Raw genomic sequence first — 8,996 nt, 5'->3', positions numbered from 1 at the left:
CCTCATTATGAATCTGAGTTTGTGATTCTTCTCACACCAGTATCAAACAAAACTAGCTTTGCCACTCTTACAGGTTCTTTTGAGGAATATAGTATTTTATCTTATGTAAAATGAATTAATATCAAAGTAACCAGTGGAAGGGAACTCATCACCTGACGGAAAAATAGTGCAGTAAGCAAGGCCCACAGCTGCTCTAAGATGCTCTCAAATTCCTCTATTGCCATGACACGTTTTATTGAAAATGACTGAGTTCAGAGACTCTGGAGAAGAGCCGTAAGGTCTCCAAAATCCATTTCTTCAGTTAGAAGCATGGACAGGATAGAAACATGTTTGTACACATCTCTGCTAGATTTATGTAGTCTGAGATGGAGCAGAAGCACTAGCTAAAATAAGGCTTTCCTGCACCATGTCCTGCTCAGTCACCACAGCATATCTTTCTTCAAAAATTTCTGTCACTGGGGGAAAATGAGCAATATCATTAGGAAGGGAGGTTTATCTTTTAGTTTGAGCTCTACTGCATTGGCCTAATTGTAAATACTGACAGTAAAACTTACATGACTTTTCAGGAAAGATGCAATCCTTTTTTGTTTTTTCATTTTTTCTGAGAAAACACAATGTATGTGTTTTATGCTGCAGCAGCAGACTCACCTTGCTCCTGTGATGAGTATAGAAGAGTTAGAGGACGTAAATGGAAAAACACATGCTAAAGGGCTAATCGGCTCTGTCTGGTCCCAAAAGAGTGAGACTAATATTGTACAGGAAATCTCCTGCCGTCGCACCAGCAACAGTCCCTCTTCACTGCGTCACTGGCAGCAGGGCTCCCCTGGACTGGGATCAAGGATTCCCACTGTTGTGCTGTCTGGACCGACCCAGTGCTGGGTTCTACAAACTTGTGGAGGATATTAAAGGTGGGGTTTGGGGTATAAAAGGATAGAAGTACAAGGTGGATGGGGAACTGTGGGCCTCCAGCCAACTTTATATGGAGAGCAGAGTTAAATCTTCCTAAATCTTTCTTGAGTTTTCTCAACAAAACTAACTTAAATTTTTCCAACTTAAATTCTTTTCTAAGTTCAATTCCCTGCAGGACCTAGTGCCATAGTTAATATTCATGCATATAAGAAATACCCTGTATGCTATTTTTTAAGCTGAAGCAGTTCACTGTGCAGTGTGCCAGCCAATGCTGCTGCCTTGTTAGAAAAGCGTAGGGGCACAGTGACAGGTCACACTAAATAAAGCTCTGTGGGTTTCTGTACTTGGGAGTACTATATGCTCTTACTGTCCATCACCATCTGCATCAGGAAACACATAAACTCACTATTTTTGTCCACATTCAAACTGGTCATAAATTTTTATAGCCTGGTTTACTGAACTTTCCCATACAAATGCAGCAAGGAGAATAATGAAGCACATCAGTTCATGTTTCAAATGCAACTCACTTCAGCTAGCAATTTATCATGGGATCTTTTGCAGACCTCTTTTTGCAGGCCTCTTTTTGGTCTGCTCACAAGGCACACACCCTTGCTAAAGACTCCCATGTGCTCTGGCTCAGAGGGATGTGATTTGGTGGGCATTGCCCTGAAACGAGTGAATGTGCTCATTAAAAATGATTTCTGGTAAGAAATGGAGAAAAGTGGCACTTAGAACATCTCCTTGTTGTGACCCTTCTTCTCCCTGAGGAGGTAGGATGTGCAAACATGGCTCAGAGTAATGATAACTTATTAGAAAGAATGAGCACAGGCTGGAGGCAGGGAAAGGATTTTTTGGATTTTGCTCTATTCAATGTATGTTTCTACATACTTGACTTGCATAAGTGAAATTGCCTGATGAGACTCTAAAATTTGCATTTCTGAGTATACAAGAGGAATGGCCTTCAGCTAATCAAATCAATAAAATGCAGCATCTCTGTGGGGGGATTAAAATGTAATTAAAATGGGATTTCTCTTTCAGAACTGTTCCTTTTAAATACATGTCTTCAGATGGTAACATTCAGCATAAAGTTGGACAGGTTATAAAATTCTTTCCTCAGGAGGCTGGATTACGACATGCAACTAAATGTAAATAATTTGATTCTCTATTAGGCTATTTTTTTGCTTTTACACCATGTCATTAGATTTGATTAACTTTTCCTAACAAAATAAAATAAAGTGAATATCCTGTCACATGTCACAGACCATAGCCTACCTAGTGAGGAAAATCGTGCACCGTATATGTTATTTAACTGTTTAAGTACAGAATTTACTGGCGAATAAATGAAGTTCATGTTTTCCTCACCACTAAGGTATATCACATATTCTAAATGTTTGTTAGAATATGTCAGTAGGCTCTACACTTGAAACATGAGACTTTGTCTGTCTGGTAGTAGCAGAACTCAGTTTGAAACTCAGAATGGCTGTATATGATGAAGTTTGAAAAACACTTTAAACATAGCATCTATTTCTGTTTTAAATGGGAATTACTGTTTCCATGTATGTTATTGCTTTGAAATATTTTAGTTTGTAGAAACAACCAAGGAAGTTGTTAACAAAAAGCCCTAAAGCATGAAAATTACTGCTAACTTTCTCTGCTTGCCCCTTTCTCCACAGTGTATTTCTTCCAGCAAAACACTGCAACCAAATGGAAAAGTTGAACCTTCCCCTCTGGAAGCCTTTTAAAAGGGAGGCTATAAATGTTTCATATTGCATCTCAGGGTATTATGCTGCTTCCCCAGGAGGCCAAGTGTTCAATAGGCAACCATCAAAGTGCTTTAGGTTAGTTACCTGCTTCCTCATTTCCCTGCACGATCCTGACATCCCTTACACTAACCACCAGTAATGAGTGGCAAGGAGAGCAATGACTTTGGCTGTACGAACACCTCTCTTGGAGACAATTATACCTGCAAATGAAGCAATCTTTCTGTCACTGGTATTTTTCTACATCTTGTCACTGCTGATCAGCATGAAGAGCCTTTACAGAGAGCTCTCATTTCCATCTCAAGGGGTCTTTTTCCATGGTTATTTTCTCTTTAAAACATACCTGCCTACCATGCAACTGGAGGCATGTGTAGAAAAGAAGTCAACTCATGTATCTGCCTAAAAGTTCCATCTGGAAAATCCAGGGCTGCCATATCTCCATGTGATGCCAATAGGCAGCTTTCCACCTCATGTGAGACCTAATTCTGCAGCACAACCTCCAGACTCTGGTCCCTCTCACTTCTGCCACATTAGTCTCTGTGTTGAAATTTTTATTGTCAAAAAACCTACAAATAATTATACTGTAGAGGGCTAGCACAGATTTTGGCCATGATATTTGCACCCCATGACAGTCCATAAGGAACAGAATGGTCTTAAATGCATCATGGATTCAGCTGTGATCATGGTAAGGAGAACCTTCACTGCTTGGAAAGTGACAGGTAAAAGGCAATTTGATACGGCTGTTCAAATTTTAATAGTATTTGTTAAACTTCAGAATTAACATCTACAGCTATTAATGAGGACAGTTTCCATCTCTTAGAATTACCACCAGAAACTCCTCTGTCAGAATCTGAAGGTGACCTTTGTAACTGTAGAGGTGAGGTATTAATGAAAGCTAATTCATTAACTAATTAATGGAAGCTAATTATGCCAGAGCTTAAAAGGAGTTGTGGAACTACATATTGTGTTTGCATTACTGCATTAAACATTGAGCTGTGACTAGTGTAAACAAGCTTAGGTCACCAGATTATAGGCAGCTCTTGTGGATGAAAAGTGAAATGTGATAAATTTCTCCATCCCAGTATAATTTCTTTACTAAGGTTAGGTTTAATGAACAAACTTTGCATAAAATAAAACATATAGATGATTAATGACAGTTTCATATTATACAAATAAAAATATAGCATTTCAGTTTCCTTTAATAATTACTTTGCAAATACTACCAGTGAAAAACTCAATGAGAATGCATTTTAATGAACTGTATTTTACAGCATGAAATAATTTACATTACTGTTTCACTGCTTCATAAAAGCATCTTTTTTCTTGGATAATAAACAATGTAGAACTGGTGTGATCATTTTAATGAGGAAGATCAACTTTAGCATTGCTAAATAACTATAGTGAAAATTGTGCTGATTGCCAGAGCTCAGCTGGAGTTGAAGCTGGCCAGAACTATAGGAGAAAATAAAAGAGATTTTTCAAATATACTGATGGCAACAGGCAGTGTAAAAATAACACCAGCTCATTACAGGGTAAGGATGGTCACCCCACAAGCTCAGACACAGACAAGGCTCAGGTGTTTCATTCATTCTTTGCCTCTGTCCTCAACATGGGTGATGGACCAAGAGGCTCTCAGTGCACTGAGCTGGGGGATCGTGACTGCAAGAATGGTCAACTAACAGCTGAAACTGTGTGGGATTTGCTGCCCCAGCTAGATCCCTGCAAATCTACAGGATTCATCCAAGAATCTTCCAAGAGCTGGCTGATATCATCCTGAAGGCTGTCACAATGATTTTTGAGAAGTCTTGGAAATCTGGAGAGGTCCCAGCTGACAGGAATCTGGACTGAACCAAATGCTTCTTTCTCTGCCTGAGGAAGAAGAGAAGTTCTTACCTGAAGGTACTTTCCAGAAGGGACAATTCTTGTCTTTCCAAGACATGAAGGGCACATAGAGCCTCATGGCAGATGTGCATATGGACCAGCCAAAGTCATTTGGCTTCAGACATTTAGGAAGCTGATGTTTCTATGACTTAAAAACCTGTGAGCATTCTCCAACCTTTCCTCTTTTCACTCCTTCTCTAGAAGATCCTGCACCACAGACTTTCTGCTTAAGTGTTCATCCACTTCCTTCAAAAGATGTGTCTATAGGAGCAAGTCTGGGGGAAAACTCCAGTCACAGGAAGGACTTATCCAAGGGATAATTCCTTGGCTTGGCAAGCAGGGGCTCGTAGTTGCTTGAATTAGTTTGCCTATTTCCCGAGCCAACAGGTAAAATAATTGCAAACTGCATTACATGTTCTCTAAGTCACAATCTCCTAGAACTATTTCAGTCTTTCCTAAAGGGGTGTATGTATAATTACATATGTCAGGCATATAAATGTGAAATATATATGCAAAGCAAATTTGTGTCATAATTTGATGAGCAAATCATATTAACTTTGGTGATGGAATTTCAGTACAAGATAAGTCTTGGGATTTACCAGGGCCTTTGGGTGATATAAAAATCTAAAAATCTGACATAAATCACACCATAAGAGAAGTGTACTAGTCTCATTTTACTAATAAAGTAATAACTATTTGGTTTAGCAGCTTTTGGTATTAAACATCTTTTCTAGAGATGTGTTCTAAAAAACGATGAGACAAATCACAATCTGCTCTCAGAACAGATCTAAGTCAATTATCTGTATCTCCAAGCCTTTCCCTCAACCCATGAATTAAAAAGCATCATTGATGCAACATGATCAGAAGCAGAATGTAGCTGAGCTATTTCAAGGAACCAGAGGCACAGTGTCCAAAGAAAGCACATCTACTTCTTTTCCTTTGGAGCAGAGTCAAAATTTACAAGAGAAAAAATGCTGGGAAAACTATCCTCTATCTCCTGCTGCAGGGTGTTAAGGCTCTTTTCCTTGTAAAAACAATGCATTACTTTCTGAATGAGTTGCTCAGAAGTTCAGGACATGCTTATTTTGCTGGCCAGGAATATAAATAGTTCGCTCAGAGAAATCACCTGCTTGAAGTACTGGACACATTTCTGAGCTCTCAGCTACTTTCAGATACTACACATGCAGCTCCTACTGAAGCTGATTAATTACAACTCCATACACAGACTCAGACCTTGGGAAGTTCAGTTCTTTTGAGAAGGGTAATGTAAGGTAGCCAGCTGGAAAAAACCAGAGGAATGGAGCAGCTGAACACCTGCCTTCCTCAAATGCCTGCTTACAAGGGCTGCTGTGTACTCAAAAGAACTCAGTTCCAGCAGAGGATAAATATTTGTTACAGCTAACAGACATCTTTGCAGAAAATTAGCACATTTGGAAGCATGTGAAAGAAAATAAATGAAAGAGAAGCAGAGCAGTGTTTATGTTACTTTGATACAAACACTTCAAAGCAAACTAGCCACAGTCGTTATGACTGATTGGGCCACAGCATCCCTCAGAGGTTTCTGCAAACTCTCTTGCACAGATCTTTTTATCAATTTATTTATTAAAAGAAAGATCATGATAGGGTTCATGGCTGTCCTCCTCCACAGGGAATTTGCTATGAGCACAGGTGCTGTGCTGAGGGACTGGGCACACCTGGTTGTCCCCAGAGAAGATGGCATGGACTGGCTGGGCTTTGACAAGGAGCCCTGGGCAGGCGCTGATGATACTCACAGCAGCATGGATTCCAGCAAAAAACTTGCTCCTGGTAAAATCTAAATGATCTGAGACGATTTCATCCTCTTTCAACTGCAGTCATTTCACAACCACATCAAACAGGATGTCCCTTTTCAATTATTTTTGTATGAGAGATCTGTCCTGTGTTAATTTTTCAATATTCTTTTAAAGAATTGTTATGGCAAAAAACAGGTATCTTTCTGCTGTTGTTGCTATAGCCTTGAAAGAGGCAGTCTCTCTGGCAGACAAAATACTCTTGCAAAGAGAATTTTGTATTGCCACAGCTAGAATTCTCATACACAAAGCAATGTACTTAAAGCCAACTCGGGAATCTCTGCATTAGAGTCTTTCCCCCAGTTTAGCATGCAGTGTTTAGCTGTTTTAAGAATTCTTAGGCCTGTCTCAAATTTCCTCATATAAAAATCTCTTTCCTGGCAAAGCCTTCTTATGATATTAAGTACTTTTTACCCAAATGTAGTATTTAGTCCATGACAAGTATTGAAAGAGGAGGCTCAGGCATTTGGGGGATTTGTTATACTATTCCAAAAGAACTAGTGGTGTTAAAGCAGTAAGTGTTAGTGGAGAACTACGAAAGGAAGTTAAGTGTATTAGTCTGCACAGCATTACCATTATTTATTTCTAGTAGCCTTTGGATGCTCCTGACAGAGAATAGTGAACCAGTGTACCAGAAAATGTGGAAATATAGAACAGAACTACTCCCTACTCCAAAAAGTTCGCAAAAAAAAAAAGTCTCTGGGTGGCCAAGAAGGCCAATGGCATCCTGGCCTGTATCAGCAATAGTGTGGCCAGCAGGACGAGGGCAGGGATTGTCCCCCTGTATTCTGCAATGGTGATGCCACACCTTGAGTGCTGTGTCCAGTGCTGGGCCCCTTTCTACAAGAAGGACATTGAGGTGCTGAAGTCCAGAGAAGGGCAACAGAGCTGGAGAAGGGTCTGGAGTGAACATCCTATGAGGAGTGGCTGAGGGACGTGTGTTTAGCCTGGAGAACAGAAGGTTCACAGGTGACCTTATAATTCTGTTTAATCCTTTGAAAGGAGGGTGTAGTCAGGTGGAGGTCAGCCTCTTCTCCCAGGCAACCAGCATCAGGACAAGAGCAAATGGCCTCAAGCTACACTAGGGCAGATTCAGGTTGGAAATGAGGAAGAATTTCTTCACTGCAAGTGTTGTCAAACATTGGAATGGGCTGTCCAGGGCAGCTGTAGGGTCACCATCCTGGGTAACATTCAGAGTATAACTGGACATGGCACTCAGTGCTGTGGTTTAGTTGGCATGGTGGTGTTTGGTCAAAAGCTGGATTGATGACCTTGGAGGTCTTTTCCAACCTTAATGATTCTATGATTCTCTGATGGCATGTTTCTAAAAATATTGTTCCTAATGTAGGCAGAACACTTACCTATTCTTCCTTTAAAATACTTTATTGTTGAGTCATAACTTTGACCTCCACAAACTCCTCATTTTTGCACTATCATAAGTTCTGCTTTGCATTATCCACTAGTAAAAATAAAGTTTCAAATTAAATCAGGGTAAGTACCCTGTCTTTTCCCTCCCTTTTTCAAAGGCAGCCCTCTCTGTTACTACTTTGTGCTAACGGGAAACTGGCAACTGATGGGCAAAAGAGAGCTGCTTGAGCACCTAGCACAAATTACACCTTAGAACATTTTTCCTGTCACTGCTAGAACTCTGCCTCCCCAAGAAAATCTAAATTATCTCTGCCAGGAACAATTTATCCCCAGAGCTTGAGGAAATACCTCTGAAGCTCCTTTTCTCCTTGTTGGAATGCCCCAGGTCACACTGCAGGATCACACATTTTGTGATTTTGGAATGAGGATGGAGGTCTAGTCCTTCCCTGTAATCAGCTTGGTTTATGTCTCTTTGCCAGTAAAAAACAGCCACCAAGCCAGGATAACTGTCCACAAAAGGATTACTGGCAGTGTAGAGAGACCAGATGCAGGAAACCCAAAGAGTCATTGCATGATGTCCTACATGACCTCCTCCACTACAAAGGGTCTGGAGACCTGCGAGGTGCTGCTATAATGGGAAAGACTCTCTCCTTTAGAGCCCAGAAAATGGGCAATCCAGGACAAAAGCAACACTGGATCTTACACCACCTTTCACAGAAGTGCCCTCACTCCCCTATCACACTTGAAGATGGAGACCTTTTCACATTAGACAAGCAGGATAGCAGGATGTGACACCTGCACAATGTACCTGCCATACTGACACTCTCTCACAATGCACAAACACCCACTCTCCCACTGACAAATTGTATCATCTCTTGGTAATTATCCTGTCGGTGTTTTGACAAGAAAATTCAAGAATATCCCAGTCCCTTGCTCTTTTTCTCTGAAGGCATACCGTCAGAGAGATGCAGATTTTAAGGAGAAAAAAAGTGTCAAAATATTGGCAGCATCCTCATGCTGAAGGAGCAATAAAAACAAAGTGAAGGCAAGGGAGTATTTTGTGCTAAACTATTCACCCAGGATAGGCTTCTGTCTGACTGTTTTACAAGTTACAGAATTCTAAGCTACTCAGAAGACTTCACAGATGCTAAAAATTGCCATGCTAGCCTGAACCATCATTTCTGTTACCAAAAGTGTTTATTGCAAAGCTTACTGCAATAATTAGTTCTAAACTAGTAGACTCCATTTC

This window comes from Passer domesticus, chromosome 3 (genome assembly GCF_036417665.1).
Source record: "Passer domesticus isolate bPasDom1 chromosome 3, bPasDom1.hap1, whole genome shotgun sequence".
In the NCBI taxonomy this organism is placed as follows: Eukaryota; Metazoa; Chordata; class Aves; order Passeriformes; family Passeridae; genus Passer; species Passer domesticus.
The sequence above is the reverse complement of the archived record's forward strand: the minus strand, read 5'-3'. Positions refer to the sequence as shown.